This window comes from Triturus cristatus, chromosome 11 (assembly GCF_964204655.1).
Source record: "Triturus cristatus chromosome 11, aTriCri1.1, whole genome shotgun sequence".
NCBI classification, from domain to species: Eukaryota; Metazoa; Chordata; class Amphibia; order Caudata; family Salamandridae; genus Triturus; species Triturus cristatus.
Genome location: NC_140594.1, coordinates 1,139,661,606 through 1,139,684,052, shown reverse-complemented (window position 1 = coordinate 1,139,684,052; position 22,447 = coordinate 1,139,661,606). Strand labels below are relative to the sequence as shown.

The 22,447-nt window shown below is 44.9% G+C and overlaps 8 non-coding genes across 8 annotated transcripts; all 8 read right to left on the bottom strand.

Annotated features, from left to right (window-relative positions):
- Positions 1 to 2,954: 2,954 nt before the first annotated feature.
- Positions 2,955 to 3,026, bottom strand: TRNAG-CCC (transfer RNA glycine (anticodon CCC)). Its single transcript has one exon. It is a non-coding gene; the product is annotated as a tRNA-Gly (tRNA).
- Positions 3,027 to 4,542: 1,516 nt separating this feature from the next.
- Positions 4,543 to 4,614, bottom strand: TRNAG-CCC (transfer RNA glycine (anticodon CCC)). Its single transcript has one exon. It is a non-coding gene; the product is annotated as a tRNA-Gly (tRNA).
- A 1,526-nt stretch (positions 4,615 to 6,140) lies between these two features.
- On the bottom strand, positions 6,141 to 6,212 carry TRNAG-CCC (transfer RNA glycine (anticodon CCC)). The gene has a single exon. It is a non-coding gene; the product is annotated as a tRNA-Gly (tRNA).
- A 3,121-nt stretch (positions 6,213 to 9,333) lies between these two features.
- On the bottom strand, positions 9,334 to 9,405 carry TRNAG-CCC (transfer RNA glycine (anticodon CCC)). The gene has a single exon. It is a non-coding gene; the product is annotated as a tRNA-Gly (tRNA).
- A 4,694-nt stretch (positions 9,406 to 14,099) lies between these two features.
- Positions 14,100 to 14,171, bottom strand: TRNAG-CCC (transfer RNA glycine (anticodon CCC)). The gene has a single exon. It is a non-coding gene; the product is annotated as a tRNA-Gly (tRNA).
- Positions 14,172 to 17,299: 3,128 nt separating this feature from the next.
- On the bottom strand, positions 17,300 to 17,371 carry TRNAG-CCC (transfer RNA glycine (anticodon CCC)). The gene has a single exon. It is a non-coding gene; the product is annotated as a tRNA-Gly (tRNA).
- Positions 17,372 to 18,899: 1,528 nt separating this feature from the next.
- Positions 18,900 to 18,971, bottom strand: TRNAG-CCC (transfer RNA glycine (anticodon CCC)). The gene has a single exon. It is a non-coding gene; the product is annotated as a tRNA-Gly (tRNA).
- Positions 18,972 to 20,500: 1,529 nt separating this feature from the next.
- Positions 20,501 to 20,572, bottom strand: TRNAG-CCC (transfer RNA glycine (anticodon CCC)). The gene has a single exon. It is a non-coding gene; the product is annotated as a tRNA-Gly (tRNA).
- Positions 20,573 to 22,447: the final 1,875 nt, after the last annotated feature.

The following is a 22,447-nucleotide window of genomic DNA, read 5'->3' as shown; positions in this document are numbered from 1 at the left end:
TGTGCAGAAGAGAAGAAATGGAAAGCAGTAGTACAAATAGTGGAAATGAACATATTTAGGCAGCATTGGAAGCAAAGCAGCGAAGAGAAAGAGAGTGTCTTCCATGAAATGCCCAGGAGAATGATAAGAGCAGAACGAAAAGGCAAGAATGACATTTAAAGCAGGCCCAGAAAAACGTGTGACGGTCCCACCAGTCATTTATGCTTATAATTGGGTATCTTTACTTTCAAAGTATGGGGTTGATCCTTTGGCGATCACTCGCTTGTATTTCAGCAGAGACAGATAGTTGAGAAGTCTTTTCTCACATAGCTAGCACAAGCCTGCGCTTTTCCTTGCTGGTAGCGTGGAAATGACAGATTGGTTCTCAGAAGAAAAAACAAGAAATATTATAGCAGAGGATGGTTTCGATCCATCGACCTCTGGGTTATGGGCCCAGCACGCTTCCGCTGCGCAACTCTGCTCCCTTGTAAAAGTGTTCTCTTTATGCAGAGGAGGAGCTTTCAGCGAAGTGGCGAGGGATTGGTGGGTCTCGCTCCTCATTTGCCTAAGCATGCTGCAATGTATGCTGGGTGCAGAAAATCTTCATCTTCTCGTCTCACAGTCAGTCATAACTGAAAGTGCAGACCCTCTTGGGAACTAGCAGTTTCAGGCCTTTACCAAGATAGCAGCTCTCTAACCCTCTCCTCTCTCTTTGATCCTAGCGCTAGCATGCTCAGGATTTGATTTTAACTGGGAGCCAGAGATCTACCCGGTGAGGGCTTGCCCGGTGTGAGGCTTTTGAGCGTTTGGGAGCGTTCGGGACGTGAGGACATTGGACAGGAAATGTTGCCATCTTGAAATATCCAACCTTCCTGCTGTCGTGAGAGGCTCTTTCCATGGACATCTGCCTCTTGGAGTCCTCTCAACTTGCTCTCTGATATAACATTTTGTGAGCTGCAGTTACATCCGATGGCTACAAGGTGGCGCTGCATTCAGGTGAGAGAACAAGTGTGCACAAAATCGTTGGGGACTTTTGCCAGATTCATCGGTGGATCTTGCCTACTTTTATTCACATGCTAGATATTGCCTAGAAATGCTTTTTCATATAGAGATGCTAGAGTTAGAATGTCTGGTCGGGGTTCAGCCCTTTCATTGTCTACCGCCCGCAACATATTTATTACCAGCGCATGTGAGTGGTGACTCTGCTTTTTGGAAAATAGCATCTAATAGGACAATGAATGTAGCAGATGGGGCGATCGAGATGCCTGCCTAAGTATTTCATTTTTTTTTTAATTTAACGTCTGCTTAATCTGTTCATGATATTTCCGTTTTGTGACATGTTGCATTAAAACAAATCCTGCTTGGAGAACATATAAAAATTTGCACTGCATTGGCCGGGAATCGAACCCGGGTCAACTGCTTGGGCAGCAGCTATGCTCACCACTATACCACCAACGCCCTATGATGTGGTTGCTCTCGGTTCTAAAGATTACAACCCCGAGTTCAATGACTATCTTGCACCAGTTTCAATGGTGCATTTGGTTTAGATACCAACATGAAAAGCAGTAGAAAGTTTCTTGTAGAGGGTAAGGAACTGGGGATTGAAACCAAGGCCAAATCTGTGCAGAAGAGAAGAAATGGAAAGCAGTAGTACAAATAGTGGAAATGAACATATTTAGGCAGCATTGGAAGCAAAGCAGCGAAGAGAAAGAGAGTGCCTTCCATGAAATGCCCAGGAGAATGATAAGAGCAGAACGAAAAGGCAAGAATGACATTCAAAGCATGCCCAGAAAAACGTGTGACGGTCCCACCAGTCATTTATGCTTATAATTGGGTATCTTTACATTCAAAGTATGGGGTTGATCCTTTGGCGATCACTCTCTTGTATTTCAGCAGAGACAGATAGTTGAGAAGTCTTTTCTCACATAGCTAGCACAAGCCTGCGCTTTTCCTTGCTGGTAGCGTGGAAATGACAAATTGGTTCTCAGAAGAAAAAACAAGAAATATTATAGCAGAGGATGGTTTCGATCCATCGTCCTCTGGGTTATGGGCCCAGCACGCTTCCGCTGCGCCACTCTGCTCCCTTGTAAAAGTGTTCTCTTTATGCAGAGGAGGAGCTTTCAGCGAAGTGGCGAGGGATTGGTGGGTCTCGCTCCTCATTTGCCTAAGCATGCTGCAATGTATGCTGGGTGCAGAAAATCTTCATCTTCTCGTCTCACAGTCAGTCATAACTGAAAGTGCAGACCCTCTTGGGAACTAGCAGTTTCAGGCCTTTACCAAGATAGCAGCTCTCTAACCCTCTCCTCTCTCTTTGATCCTAGCGCTAGCATGCTCAGGATTTGATTTTAACTGGGAGCCAGAGATCTACCCGGTGAGGGCTTGCCCGGTGTGAGGCTTTTGAGCGTTCGGGACGTGAGGACGTTGGACAGGAAATGTTGCCATCTTGAAATATCCAACCTTCCTGCTGTCGTGAGAGGCTCTTTCCATGGACATCTGCCTCTTGGAGTCCTCTCAACTTGCTCTCTGATATAACATTTTGTGAGCTGCAGTTACATCCGATGGCTACAAGGTGGCGCTGCATTCAGGTGAGAGAACAAGTGTGCACAAAATCGTTGGGGACTTTTGCCAGATTCATCGGTGGATCTTGCCTACTTTTATTCACATGCTAGATATTGCCTAGAAATGCTTTTTAATATAGAGATGCTAGAGTTAGAATGTCTGGTCGGGGTTCAGCCCTTTCATTGTCTACCGCCCGCAACATATTTATTACCAGCACATGTGAGTGGTGACTCTGCTTTTTGGAAAATAGCATCTAATAGGACAATGAATTTAGCAGATGGGGCGATCGAGATGCCTGCCTAAGTATTTCATTTTTTTTTTTATTTAACGTCTGATTAATCTGTTCATGATATTTCCGTTTTGTGACATGTTGCATTAAAACAAATCCTGCTTGGAGAACATATAAAAATTTGCACTGCATTGGCCGGGAATCGAACCCGGGTCAACTGCTTGGGAAGCAGCTATGCTCACCACTATACCACCAACGCCCTATGATTTGGTTGCTCTCGGTTCTAAAGATTACAACCCCGAGTTCAATGACTATCTTGCACCAGTTTCAATGGTGCATTTGGTTTAGATACCAACATGAAAAGCAGTAGAAAGTTTCTTGTAGAGGGTAAGAAACTGGGGATTGAAACCAAGGCCAAATCTGTGCAGAAGAGAAGAAATGGAAAGCAGTAGTACAAATAGTGGAAATGAACATATTTAGGCAGCATTGGAAGCAAAGCAGCGAAGAGAAAGAGAGTGCCTTCCATGAAATGCCCAGGAGAATGATAAGAGCAGAACGAAAAGGCAAGAATGACATTCAAAGCATGCCCAGAAAAACGTGTGACGGTCCCACCAGTCATTTATGCTTATAATTGGGTATCTTTACTTTCAAAGTATGGGGTTGATCCTTTGGCGATCACTCTCTTGTATTTCAGCAGAGACAGATAGTTGAGAAGTCTTTTCTCACATAGCTAGCACAAGCCTGCGCTTTTCCTTGCTGGTAGCGTGGAAATGACAGATTGGTCCTCAGAAGAAAAAACAAGAAATATTATAGCAGAGGATGGTTTCGATCCATCGACCTCTGCGTTATGGGCCCAGCACGCTTCCGCTGCGCCACTCTGCTCCCTTGTAAAAGTGTTCTCTTTATGCAGAGGAGGAGCTTTCAGCGAAGTGGCGAGGGATTGGTGGGTCTCGGTCCTCATTTGCCTAAGCATGCTGCAATGTATGCTGGGTGCAGAAAATCTTCATCTTCTCGTCTCACAGTCAGTCATAACTGAAAGTGCAGACCCTCTTGGGAACTAGCAGTTTCAGGCCTTTACCAAGATAGCAGCTCTCTAACCCTCTCCTCTCTCTTTGATCCTAGCTCTAGCATGCTCAGGATTTGATTTTAACTGGGAGCCAGAGATCTACCCGGTGAGGGCGAGGCTTTTGAGCGTTTGGGAGCGTTCGGGACGTGAGGACATTGGACAGGAAATGTTGCCATCTTGAAATATCCAACCTTCCTGCTGTCGTGAGAGGCTCTTTCCATGGACATCTGCCTCTTGGAATCCTCTCAACTTGCTCTCTGATATAACATTTTGTGAGCTGCAGTTACATCCGATGGCTACAAGGTGGCGCTGCATTCAGGTGAGAGAACAAGTGTGCACAAAATCGTTGGGGACTTTTGCCAGATTCATCGGTGGATCTTGCCTACTTTTATTCACATGCTAGATATTGCCTAGAAATGCTTTTTAATATAGAGATGCTAGAGTTAGAATGTCTGGTCGGGGTTCAGCCCTTTCATTGTCTACCGCCCGCAACATATTTATTACCAGCAGATGTGAGTGGTGACTCTGCTTTTTGGAAAATAGCATCTAATAGGACAATGAATGTAGCAGATGGGGCGATCGAGATGCCTGCCTAAGTATTTCATTTTTTTTTTAATTTAACGTCTGATTAATCTGTTCATGATATTTCCGTTTTGTGACATGTTGCATTAAAACAAATCCTGCTTGGAGAACATATAAAAATTTGCACTGCATTGGCCGGGAATCGAACCCGGGTCAACTGCTTGGGAAGCAGCTATGCTCACCACTATACCACCAACGCCCTATGATGTGGTTGCTCTCGGTTCTAAAGATTACAACCCCGAGTTCAATGACTATCTTGCACCAGTTTCAATGGTGCATTTGGTTTAGATACCATCATGAAAGCAGTAGAAAGTTTCTTGTAGAGGGTAAGGAACTGGGGATTGAAACCAAGGCCAAATCTGTGCAGAAGAGAAGAAATGGAAAGCAGTAGTACAAATAGTGGAAATGAACATATTTAGGCAGCATTGGAAGCAAAGCAGCGAAGAGAAAGAGAGTGCCTTCCATGAAATGCCCAGGAGAATGATAAGAGCAGAACGAAAAGGCAAGAATGACATTCAAAGCATGCCCAGAAAAACGTGTGACGGTCCCACCAGTCATTTATGCTTATAATTGGGTATCTTTACTTTCAAAGTATGGGGTTGATCCTTTGACGATCACTCTCTTGTATTTCAGCAGAGACAGATAGTTGAGAAGTCTTTTCTCACATAGCTAGCACAAGCCTGCGCTTTTCCTTGCTGGTAGCGTGGAAATGACAGATTGGTTCTCAGAAGAAAAAACAAGAAATATTATAGCAGAGGATGGTTTCGATCCATCGACCTCTGGGTTATGGGCCCAGCACGCTTCCGCTGCGCCACTCTGCTCCCTTGTAAAAGTGTTCTCTTTATGCAGAGGAGGAGCTTTCAGCGAAGTGGCGAGGGATTGGTGGGTCTCGCTCCTCATTTGCCTAAGCATGCTGCAATGTATGCTGGGTGCAGAAAATCTTCATCTTCTCGTCTCACAGTCAGTCATAACTGAAAGTGCAGACCCTCTTGGGAACTAGCAGTTTCAGGCCTTTACCAAGATAGCAGCTCTCTAACCCTCTCCTCTCTCTTTGATCCTAGCGCTAGCATGCTCAGGATTTGATTTTAACTGGGAGCCAGAGATCTACCCGGTGAGGGCTTGCCCGGTGTGAGGCTTTTGAGCGTTTGGGAGCGTTCGGGACGTGAGGACATTGGACAGGAAATGTTGCCATCTTGAAATATCCAACCTTCCTGCTGTCGTGAGAGGCTCTTTCCATGGACATCTGCCTCTTGGAGTCCTCTCAACTTGCTCTCTGATATAACATTTTGTGAGCTGCAGTTACATCCGATGGCTACAAGGTGGCGCTGCATTCAGGTGAGAGAACAAGTGTGCACAAAATCGTTGGGGACTTTTGCCAGATTCATCGGTGGATCTTGCCTACTTTTATTCACATGCTAGATATTGCCTAGAAATGCTTTTTAATATAGAGATGCTAGAGTTAGAATGTCTGGTCGGGGTTCAGCCCTTTCATTGTCTACCGCCCGCAACATATTTATTACCAGCACATGTGAGTGGTGACTCTGCTTTTTGGAAAATAGCATCTAATAGGACAATGAATGTAGCAGATGGGGCGATCGAGATGCCTGCCTAAGTATTTCATTTTTTTTTTAATTTAACGTCTGATTAATCTGTTCATGATATTTCCGTTTTGTGACATGTTGCATTAAAACAAATCCTGCTTGGAGAACATATAAAAATTTGCACTGCATTGGCCGGGAATCGAACCCGGGTCAACTGCTTGGGAAGCAGCTATGCTCACCACTATACCACCAACGCCCTATGATGTGGTTGCTCTCGGTTCTAAAGATTACAACCCCGAGTTCAATGACTATCTTGCACCAGTTTCAATGGTGCATTTGGTTTAGATACCAACATGAAAAGCAGTAGAAATTTTCTTGTAGAGGGTACGGAACTGGGGATTGAAACCAAGGCCAAATCTGTGCAGAAGAGAAGAAATGGAAAGCAGTAGTACAAATAGTGGAAATGAACATATTTAGGCAGCATTGGAAGCAAAGCAGCGAAGAGAAAGAGAGTGCCTTCCATGAAATGCCCAGGAGAATGATAAGAGCAGAACGAAAAGGCAAGAATGACATTCAAAGCATGCCCAGAAAAACGTGTGACGGTCCCACCAGTCATTTATGCTTATAATTGGGTATCTTTACTTTCAAAGTATGGGGTTGATCCTTTGGCGATCACTCTCTTGTATTTCAGCAGAGACAGATAGTTGAGAAGTCTTTTCTCACATAGCTAGCACAAGCCTGCGCTTTTCCTTGCTGGTAGCGTGGAAATGACAGATTGGTTCTCAGAAGAAAAAACAAGAAATATTATAGCAGAGGATGGTTTCGATCCATCGACCTCTGGGTTATGGGCCCAGCACGCTTCCGCTGCGCCACTCTGCTCCCTTGTAAAAGTGTTCTCTTTATGCAGAGGAGGAGCTTTCAGCGAAGTGGCGAGGGATTGGTGGGTCTCGCTCCTCATTTGCCTAAGCATGCTGCAATGTATGCTGGGTGCAGAAAATCTTCATCTTCTCGTCTCACAGTCAGTCATAACTGAAAGTGCAGACCCTCTTGGGAACTAGCAGTTTCAGGCCTTTACCAAGATAGCAGCTCTCTAACCCTCTCCTCTCTCTTTGATCCTAGCGCTAGCATGCTCAGGATTTGATTTTAACTGGGAGCCAGAGATCTACCCGGTGAGGGCTTGCCCGGCGTGAGGCTTTTGAGCGTTTGGGAGCGTTCGGGACGTGAGAGGACGCTGGACAGGAAATGTTGCGATCTTGAAATATCCAACCTTCCTGCTGTCGTGAGAGGCTCTTTCCATGGACATCTGCCTCTTGGAGTCCTCTCAACTTGCTCTCTGATATAACATTTTGTGAGCTGCAGTTACATCCGATGGCTACAAGGTGGCGCTGCATTCAGGTGAGAGAACAAGTGTGCACAAAATCGTTGGGGACTTTTGCCAGATTCATCGGTGGATCTTGCCTACTTTTATTCACATGCTAGATATTGCCTAGAAATGCTTTTTAATATAGAGATGCTAGAGTTAGAATGTCTGGTCGGGGTTCGGCCCTTTCATTGTCTACCGCCCGCAACATATTTATTACCAGCACATGTGAGTGGTGACTCTGCTTTTTGGAAAATAGCATCTAATAGGACAATGAATTTAGCAGATGGGGCGATCGAGATGCCTGCCTAAGTATTTCATTTCTTTTTTTAATTTAACGTCTGATTAATCTGTTCATGATATTTCCGTTTTGTGACATGTTGCATTAAAATAAATCCTGCTTGGAGAACATATAAAAATTTGCACTGCATTGGCCAGGAATCGAACCCGGGTCAACTGCTTGGGAAGCAGCTATGCTCACCACTATACCACCAACGCCCTATGATGTGGTTGCTCTCGGTTCTAAAGATTGCAACCCCGACTTCAATGACTATCTTGCACCAGTTTCAATGGTGCATTTGGTTTAGATACCAACATGAAAAGCAGTAGAAAGTTTTTTCGAGAGGGTAAGGAACTGGGGATTGGAACCAAGGCCAAATCTGTGCAGAAGAGAAGAAATGGAAAGCAGTAGTACAAATAGTGGAAATGAACATATTTAGGCAGCATTGGAAGCAAAGCAGCGAAGAGAAAGAGAGTGCCTTCCATGAAATGCCCAGGAGAATGATAAGAGCAGAACGAAAAGGCAAGAATGACATTCAAAGCAGGCCCAGAAAAACGTGTGACGGTCCCACCAGTCATTTATGCGTATAATTGGGTATCTTTACTTTCAAAGTATGGGGTTGATCCTTTGGCGATCACTCGCTTGTATTTCAGCAGAGACAGATAGTTGAGAAGTCTTTTCTCACATAGCTAGCACAAGCCTGCGCTTTTCCTTGCTGGTAGCGTGGAAATGACAGATTGGTTCTCAGAAGAAAAAACAAGAAATATTATAGCAGAGGATGGTTTTGATCCATCGACCTCTGGGTTATGGGCGCAGCACGCTTCCGCTGCGCCACTCTGCTCCCTTGTAAAAGTGTTCTCTTTATGCAGAGGAGGAGCTTTCAGCGAAGTGGCGAGGGATTGGTGGGTCTCGCTCCTCATTTGCCTAAGCATGCTGCAATGTATGCTGGGTGCAGAAAATCTTCATCTTCTCGTCTCACAGTCAGTCATAACTGAAAGTGCAGACCCTCTTGGGAACTAGCAGTTTCAGGCCTTTACCAAGATAGCAGCTCTCTAACCCTCTCCTCTCTCTTTGATCCTAGCGCTAGCATGCTCAGGATTTGATTTTAACTGGGAGCCAGAGATCTACCCGGTGAGGGCTTGCCCGGTGTGAGGCTTTTGAGCGTTTGGGAGCGTTGAGGACGTTGGACAGGAAATGTTGCCATCTTGAAATATCCAACCTTCCTGCTGTCGTGAGAGGCTCTTTCCATGGACATCTGCCTCTTGGAGTCCTCTCAACTTGCTCTCTGATATAACATTTTGTGAGCTGCAGTTACATCCGATGGCTACAAGGTGGCGCTGCATTCAGGTGAGAGAACAAGTGTGCACAAAATCGTTGGGGACTTTTGCCAGATTCATCGGTGGATCTTGCCTACTTTTATTCACATGCTAGATATTGCCTAGAAATGCTTTTTAATATAGAGATGCTAGAGTTAGAATGTCTGGTCGGGGTTCAGCCCTTTCATTGTCTACCGCCCGCAACATATTTATTACCAGCACATGTGAGTGGTGACTCTGCTTTTTGGAAAATAGCATCTAATAGGACAATGAATGTAGCAGATGGGGCGATCGAGATGCCTGCCTAAGTATTTCATTTTTTTTTTAATTTAACGTCTGATTAATCTGTTGATGATATTTCCGTTTTGTGACATGTTGCATTAAAACAAATCCTGCTTGGAGAACATATAAAAATTTGCACTGCATTGGCCGGGAATCGAACCCGGGTCAACTGCTTGGGAAGCAGCTATGCTCACCACTATACCACCAACGCCCTATGATGTGGTTGCTCTCGGTTCTAAAGATTACAACCCCGAGTTCAATGACTATCTTGCACCAGTTTCAATGGTGCATTTGGTTTAGATACCAACATGAAAAGCAGTAGAAAGTTTCTTGTAGAGGGTAAGGAACTGGGGATTGAAACCAAGGCCAAATCTGTGCAGAAGAGAAGAAATGGAAAGCAGTAGTACAAATAATGGAAATGAACATATTTAGGCAGCATTGGAAGCAAAGCAGCGAAGAGAAAGAGAGTGCCTTCCATGAAATGCCCAGGAGAATGATAAGAGCAGAACGAAAAGGCAAGAATGACATTCAAAGCATGCCCAGAAAAACGTGTGACGGTCCCACCAGTCATTTATGCTTATAATTGGGTATCTTTACTTTCAAAGTATGGGGTTGATCCTTTGACGATCACTCTCTTGTATTTCAGCAGAGACAGATAGTTGAGAAGTCTTTTCTCACATAGCTAGCACAAGCCTGCGCTTTTCCTTGCTGGTAGCGTGGAAATGACAGATTGGTTCTCAGAAGAAAAAACAAGAAATATTATAGCAGAGGATGGTTTCAATCCATCGACCTCTGGGTTATGGGCCCAGCACGCTTCCGCTGCGCCACTCTGCTCCCTTGTAAAAGTGTTCTCTTTATGCAGAGGAGGAGCTTTCAGCGAAGTGGCGAGGGATTGGTGGGTCTCGCTCCTCATTTGCCTAAGCATGCTGCAATGTATGCTGGGTGCAGAAAATCTTCATCTTCTCGTCTCACAGTCAGTCATAACTGAAAGTGCAGACCCTCTTGGGAACTAGCAGTTTCAGGCCTTTACCAAGATAGCAGCTCTCTAACCCTCTCCTCTCTCTTTGATCCTAGCGCTAGCATGCTCAGGATTTGATTTTAACTGGGAGCCAGAGATCTACCCGGTGAGGGCTTGCCTGGTGTGAGGCTTTTGAGCGTTTGGGAGCGTTCGGGACGTGAGGACGTTGGACAGGAAATGTTGCCATCTTGAAATATCCAACCTTCCTGCTGTCGTGAGAGGCTCTTTCCATGGACATCTGCCTCTTGGAGTCCTCTCAACTTGCTCTCTGATATAACATTTTGTGAGCTGCAGTTACATCCGATGGCTACAAGGTGGCGCTGCATTCAGGTGAGAGAACAAGTGTGCACAAAATCGTTGGGGACTTTTGCCAGATTCATCGGTGGATCTTGCCTACTTTTATTCACATGCTAGATATTGCCTAGAAATGCTTTTTAATATAGAGATGCTAGAGTTAGAATGTCTGGTCGGGGTTCAGCCCTTTCATTGTCTACCGCCCGCAACATATTTATTACCAGCACATGTGAGTGGTGACTCTGCTTTTTGGAAAATAGCATCTAATAGGACAATGAATGTAGCAGATGGGGCGATCGAGATGCCTGCCTAAGTATTTCATTTTTTTTTTAATTTAACGTCTGCTTAATCTGTTCATGATATTTCCGTTTTGTGACATGTTGCATTAAAACAAATCCTGCTTGGAGAACATATAAAAATTTGCACTGCATTGGCTGGGAATCGAACCCGGGTCGACTGCTTGGGCAGCAGCTATGCTCACCACTATACCACCAACGCCCTATGATGTGGTTGCTCTCGGTTCTAAAGATTACAACCCCGAGTTCAATGACTATCTTGCACCAGTTTCAATGGTGCATTTGGTTTAGATACCAACATGAAAAGCAGTAGAAAGTTTCTTGTAGAGGGTAAGGAACTGGGGATTGAAACCAAGGCCAAATCTGTGCAGAAGAGAAGAAATGGAAAGCAGTAGTACAAATAGTGGAAATGAACATATTTAGGCAGCTTTGGAAGCAAAGCAGCGAAGAGAAAGAGAGTGCCTTCCATGAAATGCCCAGGAGAATGATAAGAGCAGAACGAAAAGGCAAGAATGACATTCAAAGCATGCCCAGAAAAACGTGTGACGGTCCCACCAGTCATTTATGCTTATAATTGGGTATCTTTACATTCAAAGTATGGGGTTGATCCTTTGGCGATCACTCTCTTGTATTTCAGCAGAGACAGATAGTTGAGAAGTCTTTTCTCACATAGCTAGCACAAGCCTGCGCTTTTCCTTGCTGGTAGCGTGGAAATGACAAATTGGTTCTCAGAAGAAAAAACAAGAAATATTATAGCAGAGGATGGTTTCGATCCATCGACCTCTGGGTTATGGGCCCAGCACGCTTCCGCTGGGCCACTCTGCTCCCCTGTAAAAGTGTTCTCTTTATGCAGAGGAGGAGCTTTCAGCGAAGTGGCGAGGGATTGGTGGGTCTCGCTCCTCATTTGCCTAAGCATGCTGTAATGTATGCTGGGTGCAGAAAATCTTCATCTTCTCGTCTCACAGTCAGTCATAACTGAAAGTGCAGACCCTCTTGGGAACTAGCAGTTTCAGGCCTTTACCAAGATAGCAGCTCTCTAACCCTCTCCTCTCACTTTGATCCTAGCGCTAGCATGCTCAGGATTTGATTTTAACTGGGAGCCAGAGATCTACCCGGTGAGGGCTTGCCCGGTGTGAGGCTTTTGAGCGTTCGGGACGTGAGGACGTTGGACAGGAAATGTTGCCATCTTGAAATATCCAACCTTCCAGCTGTCGTGAGAGGCTCTTTCCATGGACATCTGCCTCTTGGAGTCCTCTCAACTTGCTCTCTGATATAACATTTTGTGAGCTGCAGTTACATCCGATGGCTACAAGGTGGCGCTGCATTCAGGTGAGAGAACAAGTGTGCACAAAATCGTTGGGGACTTTTGCCAGATTCATCGGTGGATCTTGCCTACTTTTATTCACATGCTAGATATTGCCTAGAAATGCTTTTTAATATAGAGATGCTAGAGTTAGAATGTCTGGTCGGGGTTCAGCCCTTTCATTGTCTACCGCCCGCAACATATTTATTACCAGCACATGTGAGTGGTGACTCTGCTTTTTGGAAAATAGCATCTAATAGGACAATGAATTTAGCAGATGGGGCGATCGAGATGCCTGCCTAAGTATTTCATTTTTTTTTTTATTTAACGTCTGATTAATCTGTTCATGATATTTCCGTTTTGTGACATGTTGCATTAAAACAAATCCTGCTTGGAGAACATATAAAAATTTGCACTGCATTGGCTGGGAATCGAACCCGGGTCAACTGCTTGGGCAGCAGCTATGCTCACCACTATACCACCAACGCCCTATGATGTGGTTGCTCTCGGTTCTAAAGATTACAACCCCGAGTTCAATGACTATCTTGCACCAGTTTCAATGGTGCATTTGGTTTAGATACCAACATGAAAAGCAGTAGAAAGTTTCTTGTAGAGGGTAAGGAACTGGGGATTGAAACCAAGGCCAAATCTGTGCAGAAGAGAAGAAAGGGAAAGCAGTAGTACAAATAGTGGAAATGAACATATTTAGGCAGCATTGGAAGCAAAGCAGCGAAGAGAAAGAGAGTGCCTTCCATGAAATGCCCAGGAGAATGATAAGAGCAGAACGAAAAGGCAAGAATGACATTCAAAGCATGCCCAGAAAAACGTGTGACGGTCCCACCAGTCATTTATGCTTATAATTGGGTATCTTTACATTCAAAGTATGGGGTTGATCCTTTGGCGATCACTCTCTTGTATTTCAGCAGAGACAGATAGTTGAGAAGTCTTTTCTCACATAGCTAGCACAAGCCTGCGCTTTTCCTTGCTGGTAGCGTGGAAATGACAAATTGGTTCTCAGAAGAAAAAACAAGAAATATTATAGCAGAGGATGGTTTCGATCCATCGACCTCTGGGTTATGGGCCCAGCACGCTTCCGCTGCGCCACTCTGCTCCCTTGTAAAAGTGTTCTCTTTATGCAGAGGAGGAGCTTTCAGCGAAGTGGCGAGGGATTGGTGGGTCTCGCTCCTCATTTGCCTAAGCATGCTGTAATGTATGCTGGGTGCAGAAAATCTTCATCTTCTCGTCTCACAGTCAGTCATAACTGAAAGTGCAGACCCTCTTGGGAACTAGCAGTTTCAGGCCTTTACCAAGATAGCAGCTCTCTAACCCTCTCCTCTCTCTTTGATCCTAGCGCTAGCATGCTCAGGATTTGATTTTAACTGGGAGCCAGAGATCTACCCGGTGAGGGCGAGGCTTTTGAGCGTTCGGGACGTGAGGACGTTGGACAGGAAATGTTGCCATCTTGAAATATCCAACCTTCCTGCTGTCGTGAGAGGCTCTTTCCATGGACATCTGCCTCTTGGAGTCCTCTCAACTTGCTCTCTGATATAACATTTTGTGAGCTGCAGTTACATCCGATGGCTACAAGGTGGCGCTGCATTCAGGTGAGAGAACAAGTGTGCACAAAATCGTTGGGGACTTTTGCCAGATTCATCGGTGGATCTTGCCTACTTTTATTCACATGCTAGATATTGCCTAGAAATGCTTTTTAATATAGAGATGCTAGAGTTAGAATGTCTGGTCGGGGTTCAGCCCTTTCATTGTCTACCGCCCGCAACATATTTATTACCAGCACATGTGAGTGGTGACTCTGCTTTTTGGAAAATAGCATCTAATAGGACAATGAATGTAGCAGATGGGGCGATCGAGATGCCTGCCTAAGTATTTCATTTTTTTTTTAATTTAACGTCTGATTAATCTGTTCATGATATTTCCGTTTTGTGACATGTTGCATTAAAACAAATCCTGCTTGGAGAACATATAAAAATTTGCACTGCATTGGCCGGGAATCGAACCCAGATCAACTGCTTGGGAAGCAGCTATGCTCACCACTATACCACCAACGCCCTATGATGTGGTTGCTCTCGGTTCTAAAGATTACAACCCCGAGTTCAATGATTATCTTGCACCAGTTTCAATGGTGCATTTGGTTTAGATACCAACATGAAAAGCAGTAGAAAGTTTCTTGTAGAGGGTAAGGAACTGGGGATTGAAACCAAGGCTAAATCTGTGCAGAAGAGAAGAAATGGAAAGCAGTAGTACAAATAGTGGAAATGAACATATTTAGGCAGCATTGGAAGCAAAGCAGCGAAGAGAAAGAGAGTGCCTTCCATGAAATGCCCAGGAGAATGATAAGAGCAGAACGAAAAGGCAAGAATGACATTCAAAGCATGCCCAGAAAAACGTGTGACGGTCCCACCAGTCATTTATGCTTATAATTGGGTATCTTTACTTTCAAAGTATGGGGTTGATCCTTTGGCGATCACTCTCTTGTATTTCAGCAGGGACAGATAGTTGAGAAGTCTTTTCTCACATAGCTAGCACAAGCCTGCGCTTTTCCTTGCTGGTAGCGTGGAAATGACAGATTGGTTCTCAGAAGAAAAAACAAGAAATATTATAGCAGAGGATGGTTTCGATCCATCGACCTCTGGGTTATGGGCCCAGCACGCTTCCGCTGCGCCACTCTGCTCCCTTGTAAAAGTGTTCTCTTTATGCAGAGGAGGAGCTTTCAGCGAAGTGGCGAGGGATTGGTGGGTCTCGCTCCTCATTTGCCTAAGCATGCTGCAATGTATGCTGGGTGCAGAAAATCTTCATCTTCTCGTCTCACAGTCAGTCATAACTGAAAGTGCAGACCCTCTTGGGAACTAGCAGTTTCAGGCCTTTACCAAGATAGCAGCTCTCTAACCCTCTCCTCTCTCTTTGATCCTAGCGCTAGCATGCTCAGGATTTGATTTTAACTGGGAGCCAGAGATCTACCCGGTGAGGGCTTGCCCGGTGTGAGGCTTTTGAGCGTTTGGGAGCGTTCGGGACGTGAGAGGACGCTGGACAGGAAATGTTGCCATCTTGAAATATCCAACCTTCCAGCTGTCGTGAGAGGCTCTTTCCATGGACATCTGCCTCTTGGAGTCCTCTCAACTTGCTCTCTGATATAACATTTTGTGAGCTGCAGTTACATCCGATGGCTACAAGGTGGCGCTGCATTCAGGTGAGAGAACAAGTGTGCACAAAATCGTTGGGGACTTTTGCCAGATTCATCGGTGGATCTTGCCTACTTTTATTCACATGCTAGATATTGCCTAGAAATGCTTTTTAATATAGAGATGCTAGAGTTAGAATGTCTGGTCGGGGTTCAGCCCTTTCATCGTCTACCGCCCGCAACATATTTATTACCAGCACATGTGAGTGGTGACTCTGCTTTTTGGAAAATAGCATCTAATAGGACAATGAATTTAGCAGATGGGGCGATCGAGATGCCTGCCTAAGTATTTCATTTTTTTTTTTATTTAACGTCTGATTAATCTGTTCATGATATTTCCGTTTTGTGAGATGTTGCATTAAAACAAATCCTGCTTGGAGAACATATAAAAATTTGCACTGCATTGGCCGGGAATCGAACCCGGGTCAACTGCTTGGGATGCAGCTATGCTCACCACTATACCACCAACGCCCAATGATTTGGTTGCTCTCGGTTCTAAAGATTACAACCCCGAATTCAATGACTATCTTGCACCAGTTTCAATGGTGCATTTGGTTTAGATACCAACATGAAAAGCAGTAGAAAGTTTCTTGTAGAGGGTAAGGAACTGGGGATTGGAACCAAGGCCAAATCTGTGCAGAAGAGAAGAAATGGAAAGCAGTAGTACAAATAGTGGAAATGAACATATTTAGGCAGCATTGGAAGCAAAGCAGCGAAGAGAAAGAGAGTGCCTTCCATGAAATGCCCAGGAGAATGATAAGAGCAGAACGAAAAGGCAAGAATGACATTCAAAGCAGGCCCAGAAAAACGTGTGACGGTCCCACCAGTCATTTATGCTTATAATTGGGTATCTTTACTTTCAAAGTATGGGGTTGATCCTTTGGCGATCACTCGCTTGTATTTCAGCAGAGACAGATAGTTGAGAAGTCTTTTCTCACATAGCTAGCACAAGCCTGCGCTTTTCCTTGCTGGTAGCGTGGAAATGACAGATTGGTTCTCAGAAGAAAAAACAAGAAATATTATAGCAGAGGATGGTATCGATCCATCGACCTCTGGGTTATGGGCGCAGCACGCTTCCGCTGCGCCACTCTGCTCCCTTGTAAAAGTGTTCTCTTTATGCAGAGGAGGAGCTTTCAGCGAAGTGGCGAGGGATTGGTGGGTCTCGCTCCTCATTTGCCTAAGCATGCTGCAATGTATGCTGGGTGCAGAAAATCTTCATCTTCTCGTCTCACAGTCAGTCATAACTGAAAGTGCAGACCCTCTTGGGAACTAGCAGTTTCAGGCCTTTACCAAGATAGCAGCTCTCTAACCCTCTCCTCTCTCTTTGATCCTAGCGCTAGCATGCTCAGGATTTGATTTTAACTGGGAGCCAGAGATCTACCCGGTCAGGGCTTGCCCGGTGTGAGGCTTTTGAGCGTTTGGGAGCGTTCGGGACGTGAGGACGTTGGACAGGAAATGTTGCCATCTTGAAATATCCAACCTTCCTGCTGTCGTGAGAGGCTCTTTCCATGGACATCTGCCTCTTGGAGTCCTCTCAACTTGCTCTCTGATATAACATTTTGTGAGCTGCAGTTACATCCGATGGCTACAAGGTGGCGCTGCATTCAGGTGAGCGAACAAGTGTGCACAAAATCGTTGGGGACTTTTGCCAGATTCATCGGTGGATCTTGCCTACTTTTATTCACATGCTAGATATTGCCTAGAAATGCTTTTTAATATAGAGATGCTAGAGTTAGAATGTCTGGTCGGGGTTCAGCCCTTTCATTGTCTACCGCCCGCAACATATTTATTACCAGCACATGTGAGTGGTGACTCTGCTTTTTGGAAAATAGCATCTAATAGTACAATGAATGTAGCAGATGGGGCGATCGAGATGCCTGCCTAAGTATTTCATTTTTTTTTTAATTTAACGTCTGATTAATCTGTTCATGATATTTCCGTTTTGTGACATGTTGCATTAAAACAAATCCTGCTTGGAGAACATATAAAAATTTGCACTGCATTGGCCGGGAATCGAACCCGGGTCAACTGCTTGGGAAGCAGCTATGCTCACCACTATACCACCAACGCCCTATGATGTGGTTGCTCTCGGTTCTAAAGATTACAACCCCGAGTTCAATGACTATCTTGCACCAGTTTCAATGGTGCATTTGGTTTAGATACCAACATGAAAAGCAGTAGAAAGTTTCTTGTAGAGGGTAAGGAACTGGGGATTGAAACCAAGGCCAAATCTGTGCAGAAGAGAAGAAATGGAAAGCAGTAGTACAAATAGTGGAAATGAACATATTTAGGCAGCATTGGAAGCAAAGCAGCGAAGAGAAAGAGAGTGCCTTCCATGAAATGCCCAGGAGAATGATAAGAGCAGAACGAAAAGGCAAGAATGACATTCAAAGCATGCCCAGAAAAACGTGTGACGGTCCCACCAGTCATTTATGCTTATAACTGGGTATCTTTACTTTCAAAGTATGGGGTTGATCCTTTGGCGATCACTCTCTTGTATTTCAGCAGAGACAGATAGTTGAGAAGTCTTTTCTCACATAGCTAGCACAAGCCTGCGCTTTTCCTTGCTGGTAGCGTGGAAATGACAGATTGGTTCTCAGAAGAAAAAACAAGAAATATTATAGCAGAGGATGGTTTCGATCCATCGACCTCTGGGTTATGGGCCCAGCACGCTTCCGCTGCGCCACTCTGCTCCCTTGTAAAAGTGTTCTCTTTATGCAGAGGAGGAGCTTTCAGCGAAGTGGCGAGGGATTGGTGGGTCTCGCTCCTCATTTGCCTAAGCATGCTGCAATGTATGCTGGGTGCAGAAAATCTTCATCTTCTCGTCTCACAGTCAGTCATAACTGAAAGTGCAGACCCTCTTGGGAACTAGCAGTTTCAGGCCTTTACCAAGATAGCAGCTCTCTAACCCTCTCCTCTCTCTTTGATCCTAGCGCTAGCATGCTCAGGATTTGATTTTAACTGGGAGCCAGAGATCTACCCGGTGAGGGCTTGCCCGGTGTGAGGCTTTTGAGCGTTTGGGAGCGTTCGGGACGTGAGGACATTGGACAGGAAATGTTGCCATCTTGAAATATCCAACCTTCCTGCTGTCGTGAGAGGCTCTTTCCATGGACATCTGCCTCTTGGAGTCCTCTCAACTTGCTCTCTGATATAACATTTTGTGAGCTGCAGTTACATCCGATGGCTACAAGGTGGCGCTGCATTCAGGTGAGAGAACAAGTGTGCACAAAATCGTTGGGGACTTTTGCCAGATTCATCGGTGGATCTTGCCTACTTTTATTCACATGCTAGATATTGCCTAGAAATGCTTTTTAATATAGAGATGCTAGAGTTAGAATGTCTGGTCCGGGTTCAGCCCTTTCATTGTCTACCGCCCGCAACATATTTATTACCAGCACATGTGAGTGGTGACTCTGCTTTTTGGAAAATAGCATCTAATAGGACAATGAATTTAGCAGATGGGGCGATCGAGATGCCTGCCTAAGTATTTCATTTCTTTTTTTAATTTAACGTCTGATTGATCTGTTCATGATATTTCCGTTTTGTGACATGTTGCATTAAAACAAATCCTGCTTGGAGAACATATAAAAATTTGCACTGCATTGGCCGGGAATCGAACCCGGGTCAACTGCTTGGGAAGCAGCTATGCTCACCACTATACCACCAACGCCCTATGATATTGTTGCTCTTGGTTCTAAAGATTACAACCCCGAGTTCAATGACTATCTTGCACCAGTTTCAATGGTGCATTTGGTTTAGATACCAACATGAAAAGCAGTAGAAAGTTTCTTGTAGAGGGTAAGGAACTGGGGATTGGAACCAAGGCCAAATCTGTGCAGAAGAGAAGAAATGGAAAGCAGTAGTACAAATAGTGGAAATGAACATATTTAGGCAGCATTGGAAGCAAAGCAGCGAAGAGAAAGAGAGTGCCTTCCATGAAATGCCCAGGAGAATGATAAGAGCAGAACGAAAAGGCAAGAATGACATTCAAAGCATGCCCAGAAAAACGTGTGACGGTCCCACCAGTCATTTATGCTTATAATTGGGTATCTTTACTTTCAAAGTATGGGGTTGATCCTTTGGCGATCACTCTCTTGTATTTCAGCAGAGACAGATAGTTGAGAAGTCTTTTCTCACATAGCTAGCACAAGCCTGCGCTTTTCCTTGCTGGTAGCGTGGAAATGACAGATTGGTTCTCAGAAGAAAAAACAAGAAATATTATAGCAGAGGATGGTTTCGATCCATCGACCTCTGGGTTATGGGCCCAGCACGCTTCCGCTGCGCCACTCTGCTCCCTTGTAAAAGTGTTCTCTTTATGCAGAGGAGGAGCTTTCAGCGAAGTGGCGAGGGATTGGTGGGTCTCGCTCCTCATTTGCCTAAGCATGCTGCAATGTATGCTGGGTGCAGAAAATCTTCATCTTCTCGTCTCACAGTCAGTCATAACTGAAAGTGCAGACCCTCTTGGGAACTAGCAGTTTCAGGCCTTTACCAAGATAGCAGCTCTCTAACCCTCTCCTCTCTCTTTGATCCTAGCGCTAGCATGCTCAGGATTTGATTTTAACTGGGAGCCAGAGATCTACCCGGTGAGGGCTTGCCCGGCGTGAGGCTTTTGAGCGTTTGGGAGCGTTCGGGACGTGAGAGGACCCTGGACAGGAAATGTTGCCATCTTGAAATATCCAACCTTCCTGCTGTCGTGAGAGGCTCTTTCCATGGACATCTGCCTCTTGGAGTCCTCTCAACTTGCTCTCTGATATAACATTTTGTGAGCTGCAGTTACATCCGATGGCTACAAGGTGGCGCTGCATTCAGGTGAGAGAACAAGTGTGCACAAAATCGTTGGGGACTTTTGCCAGATTCATCGGTGGATCTTGCCTACTTTTATTCACATGCTAGATATTGCCTAGAAATGCTTTTTAATATAGAGATGCTAGAGTTAGAATGTCTGGTCGGGGTTCAGCCCTTTCATTGTCTACCGCCCGCAACATATTTATTACCAGCACATGTGAGTGGTGACTCTGCTTTTTGGAAAATAGCATCTAATAGGACAATGAATGTAGCAGATGGGGCGATCGAGATGCCTGCCTAAGTATTTCATTTTTTTTTTTATTTAACGTCTGATTAATCTGTTCATGATATTTCCGTTTTGTGACATGTTGCATTAAAACAAATCCTGCTTGGAGAACATATAAAAATTTGCACTGCATTGGCCGGGAATCGAACCCGGGTCAACTGCTTGGGAAGCAGCTATGCTCACCACTATACCACCAACGCCCTATGATGTGGTTGCTCTCGGTTCTAAAGATTACAACCCCGAGTTCAATGACTATCTTGCACCAGTTTCAATGGTGCATTTGGTTTAGATACCAACATGAAAAGCAGTAGAAAGTTTCTTGTAGAGGGTAAGGAACTGGGGATTGGAACCAAGGCCAAATCTGTGCAGAAGAGAAGAAATGGAAAGCAGTAGTACAAATAGTGGAAATGAACATATTTAGGCAGCATTGGAAGCAAAGCAGCGAAGAGAAAGAGAGTGCCTTCCATGAAATGCCCAGGAGAATGATAAGAGCAGAACGAAAAGGCAAGAATGACATTCAAAGCAGGCCCAGAAAAACGTGTGACGGTCCCACCAGTCATTTATGCTTATAATTGGGTATCTTTACTTTCAAAGTATGGGGTTGATCCTTTGGCGATCACTCGCTTGTATTTCAGCAGAGACAGATAGTTGAGAAGTCTTTTCTCACATAGCTAGCACAAGCCTGCGCTTTTCCTTGCTGGTAGCGTGGAAATGACAGATTGGTTCTCAGAAGAAAAAACAAGAAATATTATTGCAGAGGATGGTTTCGATCCATCGACCTCTGGGTTATGGGCGCAGCACGCTTCCGCTGCGCCACTCTGCTCCCTTGTAAAAGTGTTCTCTTTATGCAGAGGAGGAGCTTTCAGCGAAGTGGCGAGGGATTGGTGGGTCTCGCTCCTCATTTGCCTAAGCATGCTGCAATGTATGCTGGGTGCAGAAAATCTTCATCTTCTCGTCTCACAGTCAGTCATAACTGAAAGTGCAGACCCTCTTGGGAACTAGCAGTTTCAGGCCTTTACCAAGATAGCAGCTCTCTAACCCTCTCCTCTCTCTTTGATCCTAGCGCTAGCATGCTCAGGATTTGATTTTAACTGGGAGCCAGAGATCTACCCGGTGAGGGCTTGCCCGGTGGGAGGCTTTTGAGCGTTTGGGAGCGTTCGGGACGTGAGGACGTTGGACAGGAAATGTTGCCATCTTGAAATATCCAACCTTCCTGCTGTCGTGAGAGGCTCTTTCCATGGACATCTGCCTCTTGGAGTCCTCTCAACTTGCTCTCTGATATAACATTTTGTGAGCTGCAGTTACATCCGATGGCTACAAGGTGGCGCTGCATTCAGGTGAGAGAACAAGTGTGCACAAAATCGTTGGGGACTTTTGCCAGATTCATCGGTGGATCTTGCCTACTTTTATTCACATGCTAGATATTGCCTAGAAATGCTTTTTAATATAGAGATGCTAGAGTTAGAATGTCTGGTCGGGGTTCAGCCCTTTCATTGTCCACCGCCCGCAACATATTTATTACCAGCACATGTGAGTGGTGACTCAGCTTTTTGGAAAATAGCATCTAATAGGAAAATGAATGTAGCAGATGGGGCGATCGAGATGCCTGCCTAAGTATTTCATTTTTTTTTTAATTTAACGTCTGCTTAATCTGTTCATGATATTTCCGTTTTGTGACATGTTGCATTAAAACAAATCCTGCTTGGAGAACATATAAAAATTTGCACTGCATTGGCCGGGAATCGAACCCGGGTCAACTGCTTGGGCAGCAGCTATGCTCACCACTATACCACCAACGCCCTATGATGTGGTTGCTCTCGGTTCTAAAGATTACAACCCCGAGTTCAATGACTATCTTGCACCAGTTTCAATGGTGCATTTGGTTTAGATACCAACATGAAAAGCAGTAGAAAGTTTCTTGTAGAGGGTAAGGAACTGGGGATTGAAACCAAGGCCAAATCTGTGCAGAAGAGAAGAAATGGAAAGCAGTAGTACAAATAGTGGAAATGAACATATTTAGGCAGCATTGGAAGCAAAGCAGCGAAGAGAAAGAGAGTGCCTTCCATGAAATGCCC